The sequence below is a fragment of the Phyllobates terribilis genome, unplaced genomic scaffold, assembly GCF_046119375.1.
Source record: "Phyllobates terribilis strain yellow unplaced genomic scaffold, ASM4611937v1 Scaffold_9__5_contigs__length_417890890, whole genome shotgun sequence".
Classification (NCBI taxonomy): domain Eukaryota; kingdom Metazoa; phylum Chordata; class Amphibia; order Anura; family Dendrobatidae; genus Phyllobates; species Phyllobates terribilis.
Genome location: NW_027362769.1, coordinates 298,807,425 through 298,826,360, shown reverse-complemented (window position 1 = coordinate 298,826,360; position 18,936 = coordinate 298,807,425).

The following is an 18,936-nucleotide window of genomic DNA, read 5'->3' as shown; positions in this document are numbered from 1 at the left end:
AGCTTCGGCCTCCTCCAAACTAAAAGGCCCCATTTCAAGTGCAAGCTAGCAGTATGGAATTGCAGTCTGGGGGTGGGTGGGTGGCAGGCTGCACACTTACACTTGCATTAAAAGAAAACATAGCAGATGCTAACTTCTGTCATCATCATCATGCTCCTCACCTTGGCACTCTCAACTCCACCGATGGAGAAGTCAGGGCCCACCGGAGGAGTCTGGTTCTCTGGTGGGCTCGTCCAATGCTGCCTAAAGCAGGCCGGGCTAAGAAAAGTGTGTGGGGGGATGTTCCAAGGAGAAATAGGGGCGGCTGGGGACCGTTTATGGACACCCGGCTGCCCCCAGGCGACTGGGGACCGTGTGTGAACACCCGGCAGCGGGGCGGCTGGGGACCGAGTATGGACACCCGGCCGCCGGGCGGCTGGGGACTGAGTATGGATTCCAGGCCGCCAACACAGCCATGACGTGGTGGCCAGATTCCGCCTCCACATGCCTAAAAGGCCCAATTTCAAGTTCAAGCAAGCAAGCAGTATGGTATTGCAGCCTGGGGGTGGGTGGGTGGCAGGCTGCATACTTGAGCTTGTATTGCAAGGAATGGGGGAGGTACAATTGAACACTGCCCTGGGACTAGAACTTGCATGGGGATAGTTGCAAGTCTGCATCTTCTGATGCGGTAAGGATCACTTATGATGGGCACACTTTTAGAGAGTGACCTGGGAGTCAGAGATGCTTCCAGGGGTCTTCCCCATGCTGTTCCCTTGTCTTTTCAGCACTTTATGCATGTGTCACACAGCACATGGCCAGATAAGGTTGTAAAATGTTAAAATGACATTTCACGGTGAATGCATTTGTCATAGTTGAAAGCAATACAAAAGTGCAAAAACGCATAAAAAATGCTACTTGTGAACATAGCCGAAGGTGTGGAGGAGTATTTTTGTTTTTGGTCATTTATTTTAACTTATACACAAGTCTTTACCCTGGAAAGGATGTTCCTTAACATATTTCACAGGAAAAAAGTTTCACTTTCGTTTTTGAATGATTTATTGTGAGCCTGTAAAAGTGGCTTAATACCTCTGACCACGTTGTTGACAGCAGTGACCTGGGGGTCAGAAATGCTTCCTGGGGCGATCCCCATGCTGTCCCCATGTCATTTGAGCACTGTCACTATCGTTTTGGGCACTTGTTAGGCTTTTAAAAGACTGCCGGGGGTGCCACCGCAAAAATGCTCGAGTCTCCCATAGACTAACATTGGGCTCGTTGCTTGGGTCGAGCACCCGAGTATCACGGCGAGCTCGGCCCGAGCTTCGAGCACCCGAGCATTTTAGTGCTCGCTCAACACTAGTCAGTAACATAGGATAATGGAAGTCCAAGGCACCAGATGTTCTTCTCAAAAATTCCTTTATTGATTGCAGCATACAAAAAAATGCAACATCACAGAACACAAGGCCTTTCTCAAGCCATACATAGTGAAGAAAATAGATAAAAAATGTTGCATTTTTTTGTATGCTGTAATCAATGAAGGAATTGTTGAGGAGAATATCTGATGCCTTGGACATTCATTATCCTATGCTTTATATTGCCAGGCAGGTTGCATTTTTGCATTTAACAGATGACTACAATCAACAGGTCTGGCAGTAACCGTGGCTAGGTGTGCTTACTGAATTTAAACACATTTGTCAATTTTATTTGGTTAAAGGGTGTCTGTCATTCCAAATTTACACTTCAAAATAACTAGACACTGTGGGTTTGTAGGAGATGGAGCTACAATAAAAATAACTCTTTTTGTTTTTAGTTATGTTCCCCCATTGCCCACAAAAATCAACTTTATGTAATATGCAAAAGAAGGTGTTCAATACACCTTGGGTGTGGCTTAATGTCTTAGTGCATCATTCCACCCACTCATTTAGATTCCCTCCACTTTTCCTATGTTGATTGACTGCGCTGGGTTGCCCAGAGCCAGTGCTGTCTGACGATAAACCTCCATTATGTGTGCACTGTCCTTGTGCAGGAATGAGAAGAGACATCACTCTCTCCTTGCTGCTGACATTGCTCAACTCCACTGCTATCATTTCTGTGCATGAGTGAGCACACAAATCCTTCTCTCCTTGCTGATGACATTGCTCAGGTATAGCTCTGTAATGATGCCAGCTGTGAGTAATCTGTGTCCTCTCTCCTACACTGAAGTGATAGCAGAGGAGATGAGCAATATCAGAAGCACAGAATTCGGGACGGTTGGGAGCTATGTATACGTGTGTGTAAAAACATGCCTCTTAGTGTGTATATATTTGCAGGTGTGCCTAAGTTTGTGTATGTAAATGTGTGCATCTGAATGTTTATGCATGTGTGAAGGTGTGCCTAAGTGTGTTTGTGTGTTTAAACATATGCAGTGGGGTCATCTTGGGTCTCCTGCCATAGTGTTTTGTAGCATCGGCGTCTCTGCCCCGTTCTAGGCAGAGACGCCGTCCCTCTCACCTCCCCGTTCCTGGCGCGGCGTCCTCCAGCGCTTCTCTCCCCGCTGCTTCCGGCACGCGCTCCTTCCCCGGCAGTGTGCTTAGGGCGCGCGCGCGCGCGCTCCCCCTCTCTTAAAGGGACCGCGCGCGCCGTCCTAAGGAGTCCCCGGCCAATTGCCGGAGGACCTCCCATATAAAAGGCACCTCCTCCAAAATGGAGGTGCCCGAGCAATGTTGTTGCACTGTTCACTACTCTGCTTCAGCCCTCAGGTCCCGTTGCCAGTTACCTGCCAGATACCTGCCAGATTCCTGCCAGCTTGCTGTCTTATTCCTGCCTGATATTCTGCTACCTGCCTGCTAGCCTGAGGTCCGACGGTCTGCCTTACTACTCCTGTCAGTCTGTCTAAGGATCAGCTTGCCCGCTCACCTGGGAGCGCACATCAACTACCTGCCTGCTTGCCTGAGGTCCGACGGTCTGCCTTCCAACTCTTGTCAGTCTGTCTATGGACCAGCTTGCCCGCTCACCTGGGAGCGCACATCTGCTACCTGCCTGCTAGCCTACCTGGAGGCTCTGCCGTCACGTGCTGTGACCACCTGCCTGTCCAGTGACTCCTGCCCGCTCACCTGGGAGCGCTCATCTGCTGCCTGTCTGCTAGCCTACCTGGAGGCTCTGCCGTCACGTGCTGTGACCACCCGCCTGTCCAGAGACTTCTGCCCGCTCACCTGGGAGCGCTCATCTGCCGCCTGTCTGTTGGTCTTCCTGGAGGCTCCGCCGTCACATGCTGTGACCACCCGTTTATCCAGAGACTCTCGCCTGCTCACCTGGGAGCTCACGTCTACCATCAGCCGCCACAGGTCGTACCAACCCTTTACCCAGAGACTGCCCCGGTCACTTGCCGTGACCATCTGCCCGTTCACCCAGAGACTGCCCCGGTCACTTGCCGTGATCATCTGCCCGTTCACCCAGAGACTGCCCCGGTCACTTGCCGTGACCATCTGCCCGTTCATCCAGAGACTGCCCCGGTCACTTGCCGTGACCTCCTGCCCGTTCTTCTAGAGACTGTCCCGGTCACCTGCTGTGACTGCCTGCCTGGTCGTCACCCGCTCCCTTACAAGGACCGCCCCCTTGTATAGTAGCTCAGAGGTTCCGCCTCCCAGACCCGTTACAGTTTGCTCGGGCCATGGAACCCGGTGGCACCCAAGCTCCCTGGCTCTCGGACCTGTGTCATGAACTGTCCCGTCAGAGGTCCCAACAGGAGTCCATCCTGGGTCACCTGCGGAATGTCAATTCTCGCCTGGACACTCTGACTGCTCTGCCTGCAACCACCGCCAGTGCCATGACTCGCAATCCGGCAGCTCCACTGCCCACTAATAACATGGTATCCTACCCCGGACCCCGGCTTTCTGCACCTCCTCGTTTCGGAGGCGACTCCGCCCAGGCTCGGGGCTTCATAAATCAGTGCACCCTGCACTTTGAACTCCTGTCTCACCAGTTTAACTCTGACCGGGCCAAAATTGCCTTCATCATGTCCCATCTCACCGGAGAGGCCCTGGCCTCGCTAAATCCTCTATGGGAGAGAGGAGACCCCCTGGTGTCCGACTTGCCTGCCTTTCTCACGGCTTTCCGGAAAGTCTTCGACGAACCCGGACGGAAGAGCTCATCCGCATCATCTCTGCTACGCCTCCGTCAGGGAAGTCTCACCGTGGGCCAATATGCCATACGGTTCCGTACCCTTGCCTCGGAGCTGGCCTGGGATAATGACGCTCTGGTTTCCGTCTTCTGGGAGGGTCTGTCCGGCCGTATTAAAGATGAACTTGCCGGTCGGGACATTCCTACCACTCTCGATGACCTAATAACTCTTGCCACCCGGATTGACCTGCGGTTCCAGGAGCGTGCCAAAGAGGTCACCCGTGAGAGGAGGTTTCCACGTCTAGCTCCTACTTTTCAGAAACCCGTCACTCCCTCCGTCTCTCCTCAGCTACACTCTCCTGAGCCTATGCAGGTCGACCAGACCAAGATGGTCGGTTCTCGCCAAGAATCTCGCCGAGCCGAGGGAAGCTGTTTCTATTGTGGCAGTATGAAGCACTTCATCCGTTCCTGCCCGGAAAAGCCGGGAAACGCCAGTGTCTAGGACCACTCGGAGAGGTCGTCTTAGACAAAAGTAAGCCCTCTCCGTCTCTGACCTTACCGGTCTCTATTGCTTGGGGAGAAAACCGTCTCTTTGAACTCGCCCATCTGGATTCTGGAGCTGCTGGAAACCTCATCTCCCAGTCTCTGGTAGAGAGATACCATATTCCCACCAAGTCCCTGGCTGAACCATTGTCAGTCGCCTCCGTGGATGGAAGACTTCTCTCGGAGACCATCCTGCTCGTCACCGAACCCATAACCCTGCAGGTGGGAATGCTGCACTCTGAGGAGATCTCATTCCATGTGCTGTCCGGACTTTCTCACTCCCTGTTGCTAGGTCTACCTTGGCTCCAGACACATGAACCCGTATTGAACTGGCGGTCCGGTGAAGTACTCCGATGGGGTCCTGACTGCCATAGGACCTGCCTGGTCCCGGTCCGTCCACTTCGCCCTCAGCCTACTCCAGCTAACTTACCTGGTCTCCCGGCTCCCTACTGGCCCTATGCGGACGTCTTCGGTAAGAAGGAAGCTGAGACGTTGCCACCCCATAGGCCATACGATTGCCCGATCGACCTGGTACCTGGCACCACTCCTCCCCGTGGGCGTATCTACCCGTTGTCTGTAGCCGAGACCCGAGCCATGTCTGAGTACATTGAAGAGAATCTGGCTAGGGGATTTATCCAAAAATCTACCTCCCCGGCTGGAGCCGGATTCTTCTTTGTCAAAAAGAAAGACGGCTCGCTACGTCCCTGTATTGACTACAGAGGACTCAATCTCATCACGGTAAAAAACAAATATCCCCTGCCACTCATCTCCGAATTGTTTGACCGTCTCAAGGGCGCCAGGATCTTCTCCAAGCTGGATCTACGAGGAGCGTATAATCTGGTCCGTATCCGTCAAGGAGACGAGTGGAAGACGGCATTCAATACCCGGGACGGTCACTACGAGTACCTTGTGATGCCCTTCGGTCTCTGTAATGCTCCCGCGGTCTTTCAGGAACTAGTCAACGACATCTTCCGTGACCTCCTGTACTCCTGCGTAGTGGTATACCTGGACGATATCTTGGTCTTCTCTCCGGATCTCCCCACACACCGGAGGGATGTTCGTCAGGTCCTGCTTAGGCTTCGGCAGAACCACCTTTATGCCAAATACGAGAAGTGCCTCTTCGATCAGACCTCCCTTCCGTTCTTGGGCTATGTCATCTCCCAAACAGGTCTGCAAATGGATCCCGAGAAGCTCTCTTCCGTTCTAAAATGGCCTCGTCCTGAAGGTTTGAAGGCGATACAGCGATTCCTGGGCTTCGCTAATTATTATCGTCTTTTCATCCCACACTTCTCGTCTCGGACTGCTCCCATATCTGCACTTACCCGTAAGGGGGCTAACCCCAGGACATGGTCGCCTGAAGCCGAGGAGGCCTTCCTTTCCCTAAAGAAAGCCTTCGCCTCTGCTCCCGTCCTGCACCGTCCGGACTGTAATAAACAATTCTACCTGGAGGTTGATGCCTCCTCCTCCGGAGCCGGAGCGGTGCTCACCCAGAAGTCTTCTAACGGGAGAATGGTAACGTGCGGCTTCTTCTCCAAAATCTTCTCCTCGTCGGAGCGCAACTACTCCATTGGAGACCGGGAATTGCTAGCCATCAAATTGGCACTGGGAGAGTGGCGCTATCTGCTTGAAGGGGCTCTCTACCCGGTAATTATCTACACGGATCACAAAAACCTGGCATATCTCCAAAATGCCCAGAGACTCAATCCTCGCCAGGCCCGGTGGTCGTTGTTTTTTGCCCGCTTCGACTTCATTCTTCATTTCCGTCCGGCGGACAAGAACGTCAAAGCTGATGCCTTGTCCCGGTCCTTCCTGTCCTCCGATCAAGAGGAGGAACCTACGCACATCATCGACTCCTCCAAGGTGATGAATGTGGCCCCCTTGGATCTGACTCGTCTTCCACCCGGTAAGACGTTCGTAGCTGTGCCAGATCGGGAGAGGGTTCTTCGCTGGGGACATTCTTCTAAACTAGCTGGCCATGCTGGCCAAAAGAAGACCTTCCAACTTATTAACCGGCATTACTGGTGGCCTACCCTGCGTAAGGACGTGGTAGACTTCGTCGTGGCCTGTTCATCCTGTGCCCGTAACAAAGTTCCCCGACATCTACCTGCCGGCCATCTCCTGCCCCTTCCCGTACCTGCTGCTCCTTGGCAACACATCGCTATGGACTTTATCACCGACCTTCCAGTTTCTGCCGGTTGTACTGTCATTTGGGTTGTCGCTGACCGTTTTTCTAAGATGGCCCACTTCATTCCCCTGCCTGGTCTTCTGTCTGTACCCGAGCTGGCTAAAGACTTTATCCGCCACATCTTCCGTCTCCATGGTCTGCTCCTCCACATCGTGTCGGATCGTGGGGTTCAGTTCACCTCTCGCTTCTGGAGAGCCACATGTAAGCTGCTGGACATTACCCTGGATTTCTCCTCCGCTTACCACCCTCAGTCCAATGGTCAAGTGGAGCGGATCAATCAGATCTTGTCCAGCTACCTCCGGCACTTCGTTGATGCTCACCACTCGGACTGGGTGGATCTCCTACCATGGGCCGAGTTCTCTTATAACAACCATGAGAGCGAGTCCTCTTCCAAATCCCCGTTCTTTATAGTCGGTGGCCAACATCCCCGGATTCCACTTCCTGTCTCCGTTTCTGTGGACAACCCTGCTGCGGAGTCTCTTGTCAGCGAATTTTCTACTATTTGGGAGAGCACCAGGTCCGCTCTTCTTCTCTCCTCTGAGCGGATGAAGAGATATGCTGATAAGAGACGTCGGGATCCGCCCCAATTCCGTCCGGGAGACAAGGTTTGGCTCTCATCCAAACATGTGCGGCTCAAAGTACCCTCCTACAAGTTGGGTCCTCGATTCATCGGCCCCTTCGAAGTCCTCAGGCAAATTAACCCTGTGGCCTACAAATTAAAACTCCCGGCCACCCTACGGATCCCCAACTCCTTCCACGTATCTCTCCTCAAACCCGTTGTCTTTAACTTTTTTTCCAAAAATCCAGGTGCCCCTCCTGCTCCGGTTTCCGCTGATGACATCTTTGAGGTAGAGAGTATTCTGGCCTCCAAGAGGGTAAGAGGAAAAACCTTTTTTCTGGTAGATTGGAAGGGGTTTGGTCCTGAGGAGAGAACTTGGGAACCCAGGGAGAACATCAACGCCCCGCTTCTCCTTGAGAAATTTCTTTCTGACCAAAAAAAGAGGGGGCCTAAAGGGGGGGGTACTGTAGCATCGGCGTCTCTGCCCCATTCTAGGCAGAGACGCCGTCCCTCTCACCTCCCCGCTCCTGGCGCGGCGTCCTCCAGCGCTTCTCTCCCCGCTGCTTCCGGCACGCGCTCCTTCCCCGGCAGTGTGCTTAGGGCGCGCGCGCGCTCCCCCTCTCTTAAAGGGACCGCGCGCGCCGTCCTAAGGAGTCCCCGGCCAATTGCCGGAGGACCTCCCATATAAAAGGCACCTCCTCCAAAATGGAGGTGCCCGAGCAATGTTGTTGCACTGTTCACTACTCTGCTTCAGCCCTCAGGTCCCGTTGCCAGTTACCTGCCAGATACCTGCCAGATTCCTGCCAGCTTGCTGTCTTATTCCTGCCTGATATTCTGCTACCTGCCTGCTAGCCTGAGGTCCGACAGTCTGCCTTACTACTCCTGTCAGTCTGTCTGAGGACCAGCTTGCCCGCTCACCTGGGAGCGCACATCAACTACCTGCCTGCTTGCCTGAGGTCCGACGGTCTGCCTTCCAACTCTTGTCAGTCTGTCTATGGACCAGCTTGCCCGCTCACCTGGGAGCGCACATCTGCTACCTGCCTGCTAGCCTACCTGGAGGCTCTGCCGTCACGTGCTGTGACCACCTGCCTGTCCAGTGACTCCTGCCCGCTCACCTGGGAGCGCTCATCTGCTGCCTGTCTGCTAGCCTACCTGGAGGCTCTGCCGTCATGTGCTGTGACCACCCGCCTGTCCAGAGACTTCTGTCCGCTCACCTGGGAGCGCTCATCTGCCGCCTGTCTGTTGGTCTTCCTGGAGGCTCCGCCGTCACATGCTGTGACCACCCGTTTATCCAGAGACTCTCGCCTGCTCACCTGGGAGCTCACGTCTACCATCAGCCGCCACAGGTCGTACCAACCCTTTACCCAGAGACTGCCCCGGTCACTTGCCGTGACCATCTGCCCGTTCACCCAGAGACTGCCCCGGTCACTTGCCGTGATCATCTGCCCGTTCACCCAGAGACTGCCCCGGTCACTTGCCGTGACCATCTGCCCGTTCATCCAGAGACTGCCCCGGTCACTTGCCGTGACCTCCTGCCCGTTCTTCTAGAGACTGTCCCGGTCACCTGCTGTGACTGCCTGCCTGTTCGCCACCCGCTCCCTTACAAGGACCGCCCCCTTGTATAGTAGCTCAGAGGTTCCGCCTCCCAGACCCGTTACATGTTTCATTTAATTCAAATGTCTATGGATAGTTCGCGCTGACACTGGTGCACCCTGAGCCTACAGGACAGCTTGAATTTCTTTGGCGCTTAATTGGGGCTGCTTATACACCATCTGGACTATCCTGCGTTGCAACCTTTAGTCAATTTTTCTCTGCTGTCCACGTTCAGGAAGGTTAGCTACAGTGACATGGGTTGTAAACTTCTTGATTTTGTTGCGCACTATGGTAAAAGGAACATCGAGGTCTCTGGAGATGTACTTGTAACCTTGAGATTGTTGATATTTATTAACAATTTTAGTTCTCAAGTCTTCAGACAGTTCTCTTATCCTCTTTCTGTTCTCCATGCTTAATATGGCACACACAGACACAATGCAAAGATTGAGTCAACTTCTCTCCTTTTTATCTGGTTTCAGGTGTGATTTTCATATTGATCATACCTGTTACTTGCTACAGGTGTGTTTGAATGAGCATCACATGCTTGAAACAAAGTAGTTTACCCACAATTTTGGAAAGGTGCCAAAATTTTTGTCCGGCTCATTTTTGGGGTTTTGTGTGAAAATTATGTCCAATTTTACTTTTTTCTCAGTTTTTTTATGGTGTTCCAATACACACAAAGGAAATAAACATGTGTATAACCTAAACATGTGTAATTGCAATAATTTTCTAGGAGAAGTACTTCATTTTCTGGAACAATTTCAAGGGTGCCAACATGTTCGGCCATGACTGTATATCTAAAAACACGTATTTGACTGTACATGTAAACGCAAAGGAGTATATCTGAGTGTGTATGAGTGTACAGAATTTTTGTGTGAAAGCATACCTAAGTCTGCTGTTTATTCTGTGATTATATATATTCATGTATGTGGTTTATTCTCTGCTGATATGCATTTATATATATATAGGGTTTATTCTCTGCTGGTATATATTTGTTCATACGTTTTTTATATGATTATATATATTTATGTATGCTGTTTATTATCTGCTGGTACATACAGTATTTGGGTATACAGTTTATTCTCTGCTGGTATAAATTTAAGAATGTGGTTTATTTACTGCTGGTACCTACTTAGGTGCACGATTTATTCTCTGCTGGTATATACTGTAAATATGTGTGCAGGGTATTGTGTGCCGATATATTTGTGTATATGGTTTATTCTTTGCTAGTATATACAGCAGGTGAAATAAGTATTAAACATGTCACCAATTTTCGAAGTAAATATATTTCTAAAGGTGCTATTGACATGAAACATCTGGATCAGATGTCGGTAACAACCCATCTAATCCACACAGGCAAAGTAATCAAACCATAGATGTCGATACATTAAATTATGTGTACTAATGAGAAATGGCACAGGGAAAGAGTATTGAACACATGAAGAAAGATTGGTGCAAAAAGCCAAAGTCATGACACCAGCTGAAATCTATCAATAATTATAAAGCAATTCTGCCACTTGGTGAAAAATAATATCAGCTGGTTCAAATAGTGGACTATAAAAAGTGGTCTCACTACCAAAGTGCCACATAAGAAACATCTCATGATGGGTAAAACCAGTGAGCTGTCTCAAGACCTTCGCTACTTTATTGCTGTAAAACACACTGATGGCATTGGTTAGAAAATAATTTCTAAACTACTGAAGGTTCCAGTGAGCACTGTTGGGGCCATAATCCGGAAGTGGAAAGAACATAATTTCACCATAAATCTGAAACGACCAGGTACTGCCGTAAGATTTTAGTCAGAGGAGTGAAAAGAATTATCAGAAGAGTTGTTGGAGAGCCAAAGACCACCTGTGCAGAACTACAGAAAGACCTGGAATCAGCAGGTACAATTGTTTCAAAGAAAACAATAAGTAATGAACTCAACCGCCATGTATGCTTACAATGCAAAACTCCATTGCTGAACAAAAAACATGTTCAAGCACTTTTAAACTTTGCTCAACAACATTTAGACAAGCCTATGAAATACTGGGAGAATATAGTCTGGTCAGATGAGACCAAAATTGAACTCTTTGCATGCCATAATACGCACCATGTTTGAAGGCCAAAAGACACTGCATATCACCCCAATAACATATCATTGGCAAACTTCATGTTATTGAAGGAAGGATGAATAGACAAATGTACCGAGACATTCTTGATAAAAATCTGCTCTCATGTATCAGGATGATGAAGATGAAACGAGGGTGTACATTTCAGCAAGACAATGATGCTAAACACAAAGCCAAGGATCTTTCAATTGGTTTCAGAGAAAGGAAATAAAGATGCTAGAAAGGCCCAGCCAATCACCTGACCTGAATCCAATAGAAAATTTATGGAAGGAATTAAAGCTCAGAGTTCATAGAAGGAGTCCATGGGACCTACAGGATTTGAAGAGTGTTTGTGTGGAAGAATGGGCCAAAATCACACCTGAGCAATGCATTCAACTAACTTCTACAAACAGGAGTTTCTCCATACATGCGACTAGTTTCTCCAACAAAGAGTTTTGTACGAAGCATTAAATAAATTTCAGTAAGTGTGTTCAATACCTTTTCCCTGTGCCATTTCCCATTATTACACATAACTTAATTCATGGACATCTATGGCTTGATTTCTTTGCCTGTGTGGATTGGGTGGGTTGCTACTGACGTCTGTTTAGAATTTCATGTCAATAGCACCTTTAGAAATATATTTCCCGTATTTTTCGGATTATAAGACGCAACCCCCCCCCAAATTTGGGAGGAAAATGTTGGTGTGTCTTATAATCCGAATGTAGCTTACCAGGGAAGAGGACGGCTGTTGTAGAGCAAGGTCACAGGAGACAGGGTAGTTGCTGCACGAGACAAGATCTCAATCTGGGCATGCGCTGCCTCTGGTGGTCATTTTCTTGAGGCCCACTGCAGGGAAATCAATGTGAAAGTGTGGTGACTCTGCTCAACGCCGACATTTTCTGACAGCCCAGGGCCCGCAGCCTCGCAGTGCCCGGACACCCCCTCCTCCAAGCTCGGGGCCCACAGCATCGCCCCACTCTTGCCACCACTGCCGCTGCCGCCAGCTTCCTGCAGCAGCAATCCTGCCTCCTGTGACCCCGCTCCACCGCAGCCGCCCCCACTGGTTAGCTACTGTACAATCGGACTATAAGACACACCACAATTTTGTTAAACTTTTTTTCCCCTATTTTCCTCCCCACAAGTTGGGGTGCGTCTTATGGTCCAGTGCGTTTTATAGTCTGCAAAATACAGTACTTACGAAATTTGTGACGTGTTCAATACTTATTTCACCCACTGTATTTATGTATGTGTTATGTTCTATGCTGGTATATACTTTTTTGTATTTTTTTTCGCTACTGGTATATATTTATATGTGCGGTTTATTAATTGTGCACAAGTGGCCGTGACATCATTTCTTTTTGCTCTGTAAACGTCAAAACTAATGGATTTGGGCTGCATGCAACACCATAGATAGTGGTGGAGGGTGAGAAGACATCTGGATATGAATTAGATAGAATTGGCAGAGTGATTGGTATGTGCGATACTTTATTGTAAATATTAAAATCCTATAAACAAAACCACCGTACTATATGCAGTCTATCCTGTATGCCCACTATTTTATCACACGGGTCATACTCAGGATACTAATATTCCCTAAAACCAATCACCCAATGTGTAATAACTGATGTCTGGACTACTCTCAATATATCTGTATCCTTGATTACCAACTCTTAGGCAGATATCAATTATTCCCACAGGGGGAGCATATAATTATTATTGCACTTTGCCCTCTGCAAAATATCAGACTATGGACCCCTTCTCATATACAGTCGGGGTTATTTTTTTCTCCTAGTCCTTTTTATAAACTCCAGTCCACTAATAGAGGATACAGATAACACGGTTCTATCTATGTTATACTCCTATCCAATCTTAAAGCAATTGGTATGTGAGGCGGCTCTCACAATAGCCGGGAGCAGAGACTCCTGCAGATGTATTAGCAAGGAACATAGTGCCTGAGCCTCCTGATGTGCCATAAAAATATCAGATGGGTGAAACGCGTAGAGGCGTGAGGCGTACATGTATGTTTTAGGGCATGTATGTTGATATAGGGACGCACATGTCAAGATGCTGCTGTGACACCCTGAGCTATAAATAAAGGGGCAGCAACTCTTAAAGGAACAGCGTAATGACAGACGATTTATCGGGTCTGTACATGATAAAATAAGAGCTGTGTCCTATGTAGATATAGAGCTGCCATTGAGTCATCTGTGATTCAGCAGAAATTAACAGGCAGTAAATTTATATCACATACCAATTGCTTTAAGATTGGATAGGAGAATATTAGTATCCTGAGTATGACCCGTGTGACAAAATAGTGGGGCATACAGGATAGACTGCATATAGTACAGTGGTTTTGTTTATAGGATTTTAATATTTACAATAAAGTATCGTGTTTTTAAAATATTGCTATTCCACCTCAGTCAGTGATTTTTGTCTATTATGGTGGGTTAAATACATTTTGAGTTGTTGGTCCTCAGTCAGTGAATCCTTGATTGGTATGTACCCCTCTTATGAAGCAACATGTAGAACTTGTGTTTGGGTACTAGACCGCGTATGACACGTGTTCAAGGATGGCATCTATAGGGTATGTGGTAGATTGACTCACTCAGCTTCTTTCAGAGGTAGATACAGGAACATTTTCATCTTCTGGTTTATTTCAATACAGCATAGACCACATCAGGTTCAACAAAATAGACATGGCATTTCTGGCATAACGACAAAACAAAAGATAAATGATAGCTCAGTCCATGTCCATGTGGGATTCGCCCGCTCAGGTTATATTGTACTTCAGCTCCTACTGAAGTTCAAACACACAACAGAAAAAAACCTCAGTGACTGGAAATTTAACTTCTCCAGTCACACTCTTGAGGTGGAGATATTGTGAGTTGGCGTCCCACTCATCTAGCACCTACTCACAAAAAAACCCAACCCATAACATGGCAGATTAACTCCTTCAGCATATAACATTCTAAAGAGAAACTTCTGGGTTTCACATCACAGAAGATAGCAACCCCCGTGCCACATATCTCCCCTCACATACATCGCTAGGGACCCTGTCACAGGTATTTAACTTGATACTAATTTTTGATTATTGGTCTGCATAGTTTTTCTATTTGTGTATAGCCATGTCTACTATTTGGCAGGCAGGAATATTATATGCATCTTTTCCTTTGCATTCTTTGATTTTGGTATTAATTGCCTTCCTTGTTATTTAAACTCATTTTAAAGTTGTGCTGTAAAACCACTAATTTGTAGTTTAGCATGACCAAATTGCCCTTATGGTTTTTAGTTGGGTGTTTACAGATATTTTTGTCAGTTATTTTGTGTAGATAATTTTTGATTTTTAATAAAGAAAACATTTTTTTATACTTATGGTGTTTGTATGTTTATTTTGGTTATTGTTTTGCACTATTTGTTAGATATTGCTTGTATTAATAGTTTCTCTTTAGACATTATTTGTTAGTGTATTATTAAGTTATGAGTATTTTTGGTCCAGAATTGTCTTCTAATTATGAATATGGTTGTGTCTCCAGCACCATTCTCAAACTAGAGTTAATACAATCTTCTAGGACAAACTTCTGTAAATTTGTAACTAAGGCCACCAGAAATGTATGGCATGAAAGAGCTTATTTTAAGCTAATTTAAAGACATATGAAAACATTATATTCTTATCCACTTATTGAAATTCTAAATAGAATAAGTGAGAAGAAGATTAGGAAAAGTTGGAACTGATAAACAAGCATCATATACAAGCAGAGCTAATTAAAATGAAACTGCATTACATAATGAAAAAGAAGAGGATTAAAGGAAATCCTTCTGGTGTCCAGATTGTAATCAAGCATATCTCAGTGCATAATGGCAGACCATTATTTATGTCTTGCTGTAGCTCATTTAGGCATTTCATGTGAAATATTTTGCTGCTTTTCAGACAGAATAATGATAGTGCTTGATTAAACAGGTTATACACTAAACCTTTGCATTTTATAATGAGAGCTGAGCAGTTCTAACTATATCCATACTATGGTAACTCTGGATACTATTTATATGTTTAAGTGGACCCCTTCTCTGTTTCATTCCCTCTTTAGATCAAACATTCTGTGCTTACTCATTTCTTAATTTCTTTTCGCTGCAGTTGATGCTTTGAATTGTGGTACATGGCTTCCTATCTCCTGCATAGACAAAACTAAATGGTAAAATTCTGCTAGCCTGCATGTACGAGGTAAGGTTTTTTGAGTGGTGTTGTACCCCTTGGTGTTGGTGGTAGAGTGGTACTCCATTTAGGAATTGTGGAAGAAATGAAGGCATACACAGGAGACATTTCAACAATAGCTTTATTAATCCAGAGGCAACAAACTTGGTGGTTACCGATTTATACAAGAGGACATGAGCTTGATGGTTTCTGCACTCTTACAAGAGGCAATGGGGCTGAATTATTAAGGTATTTACACCAAATTCTTACAGTGATGTAACTTACTCCAGAAATTTACTCCAATCCTTGACTTGAGTACATTTCTGTTGTGCACACCAGTTAAGAGATGCACCTATGTGGTGGTGTGTACCTCTTAATGAATTAGGCGCATCACACTCCAGTTGGCCGGTCACTAAGACTCGCTTTCACGATGCCAGTCTTAATGAATCAGCTCCAATGACTTAGTATTAACAGAGATAGACAGTATTAACAACATTAATTGTCTTGCACTTATAACACTCTACTCAACATATTGGCAATCTTCTCAGCAGTTCCCCATTTACTCTGGTATAGCCTATGTGTCACTCTCATTGTAGCACAGCACATTACTTTCTACAGCCTCTTACTCCTCTCTCTTTGCAGCAATGCGTTGCTGCAGCTTGGCTGGCACTCATCTTGTGTATTTCTGCAGCCTATTCCCAAAATTAGTGCTTATCAGTCCCACAAACACAGGGACAAATTTGCTAGCAGACTCTGTGGTGCTTACTCATTTAACTCACAGACTTCAGCATATAGATTTCCTCTGGTCTGATGTCTTCTTCTTCAGCATTTTGACTCTTCACTCACAGGAATTAGCTTTTCTACTCTCCTCTGTGGTGACAGACAGTCTCTCTTTACCCAAATGACAACTAGGTACAATAAATAATACAAAACAATATAAAAATCTGTATCTAAATGTATCATGCAGAAGTAGTGCTGTTGCTTCAAAAGCGTCCAGCAACTATTAGAAGTATCACAAGCACAGGAGACAGGAAGTGTTGTGCTCCAGAAGCATCCAGCAACTAGAGGGGTTAACACAGTCACAGTAGACAGGGAGTGCTTAGCAGATCCCCAGGGGGTTGTGGGGAAGTTGTTTACTGTCTAGCTGGAGCCCAAGAGAAAGGTGATGTGTGATCTGTATCTCACAGAAGGCAAGGGAGCAGAATTCATGTCAGGAGGGGAGCTAAACACTGGTCAGATAGACTCCCTGAGCTACCAGTGTGGAGTATTATCGGGCAGAAAGATAAGGACTGGAAAGAATCGTGTCATAGGGATCTTCTCCCTCATCAAACCCTCCCCATCTCCATCTCCATACAGGATAAAGAATGCTCTGTACTATTGAGTCCTTGTGAAGGAAAAGCCCATGGTTGTGTATGCATAGAAGTGTGCTGCTAAGAGATCTAATCTGTGCTGAATTATGCTACTGAAGAGACTGACATTACTGTGCCTGCTTTATTAGACTGACCAATAAGGCGGACGAGCTGCAGGCGCTTATATCGGAGGAGAGGTATGACATCGTAGGTATAACAGAGACTTGGCTAGATGATAGCTACGACTGGGCGGTAAATTTATTAGATTATAGTTTATTTAGAAGGGACCGGAAACAGGGGAAAGGCAGAGGAGTCTGCTTATATGTAAAGTCATGTCTAAAACCCAGACTAAGGGAAGATATAGGAGAGGGAGAAGAGGGGGTTGAGTCCATGTGGGTAGAGATAGAGGGAACTAAAAATAATAATAAAATATTACTGGGGGTCTGCTATAAGCCACCAAATATAATAGGGGAGAATGAGAATCTGCTATTAGGACAAATAGACAAAGTAGCAAAACATAATGAAGTGATTGTAATGGGGGATTTCAACTACCCGGATATTGACTGGGAAACAGAAACCTGTAGATCTCAGAAAGGAAAAAGGTTCTTGACAAATATTAAGGATAATTATCTCTCCCAACTAGTGCAGGAACCAACGAGAGGGAAGGCCGTGTTGGACTTAATATTGACTAATAGGCCTGATAGAATAACTGAGGTACAGATAGGGGGGCACCTAGGTAATAGCGACCATAATATTATCGACTTCAAAATGCTCTTCAGTAGGGTTATCAATAAGGGAACAACAAAAACATTAAACTTTAGGAGGGCGAAGTTTGATCAGCTGAAAGAAAGCCTTCAACTTATTGACTGGGACAAAGTTCTTAATCAAAGGAATACGAATAGTAAATGGGAAACCTTCAAAGAATTCTGAATACTCAGTGCGAGAGGTATATACCGTATGGGAATAAAAGGGCCAGAAATAAGAGGAAACCAATATGGTTGAACAAGAACGTAAAAGGGGCGTTAAATAGCAAAAAAGAGGCATTCAAGAGATTAAAACAGGAAAACAGTAAGGGGGCACTAATGTGTTACAAGGAAAAAACGAGAACCTGTAAAAAACAAATAAAAATAGCAAAGGAGGAAACAGAGAGACGTATTGGTAGGGAAAGTAGATCAAATCCCAAACTGTTCTTTACGTATATAAATAGTAAAAGGATTAAATCGGATAATATTGGACCGATAAAAAGTGAGGAAGGCAAAATCATAGAGAAAGATGAGGATAAAGCTAATCTATTAAATAATTTTTTTTCGACAACTTTCACAAAGGAAATCGAACTAACAGGAGAAATGAGAAGTGACAAATTTAATCCTCCACTAAGTATGACAAATCTAACCCAAGTTGGGGTACAGAAACACCTCAGTAACATTAAAATAAACAAATCACCAGGACCTGATGGCATACACCCACGGGTACTAAGGGAACTAAGTAATGTGATAGACAGACCGTTATATCTTATATTTAAGGACTCTGTTGAGACTGGGTCTGTACCACTTGATTGGCGACAGGCGAATGTAGTGCCAATATTCAAAAAGGGAGCGAAAAGTGACGCCGGAAACTATCGGCCGGTGAGTCTGACGTCCGTTGTGGGCAAAAATTTTGAAAGCTTCATTAAAGAGGCAATTACGAAGCATCTTGAGGCTAATAATCTTTTAATCCCGAACCAACATGGATTCATGAGGAATCGCTCCTGCCAAACAAACCTGATTGACTTCTACGAGGAGGTTAGCTCTCGAGTAGATCAGGGGGAACCAGTGGATGTCGTGTATCTCGACTTCTCAAAAGCGTTCGATAGCGTGCCACATAATAGGTTGGTATACAAAATGAGAATGATGGGGCTGGGGGAAAATATCTGCAAGTGGGTAGCTAACTGGCTAAAGGATAGAAGGCAGAGGGTGGTTATAAATGGAATATACTCAGATTGGGTAAGCGTCACTAGTGGGGTACCACAGGGGTCTGTACTAGGCCCAATGTTATTTAATATCTTTATTAACAACATAGTCAACGGGATAAATAGTAAAATATCCATATTTGCAGATGACACAAAGTTATGTAAAACAATTAATACAAAAGAGGACAGTGCAGACCTACAGAGGGACTTGGATAAGCTGGGTAGGTGGAGCATTAAATGGCAAATGAGGTTTAACGAGGAGAAATGTAAGGTCATACATATGGGAAGGAAAAATGGAAGTCACCAGTACTCACTGAATGGGAAATCATTGGGGAATTCGGAGATGGAGAAGGACTTGGGCATCTTGATTGATAGCAAACTAAATTGGAGTGCCCAAAGTCAGGCC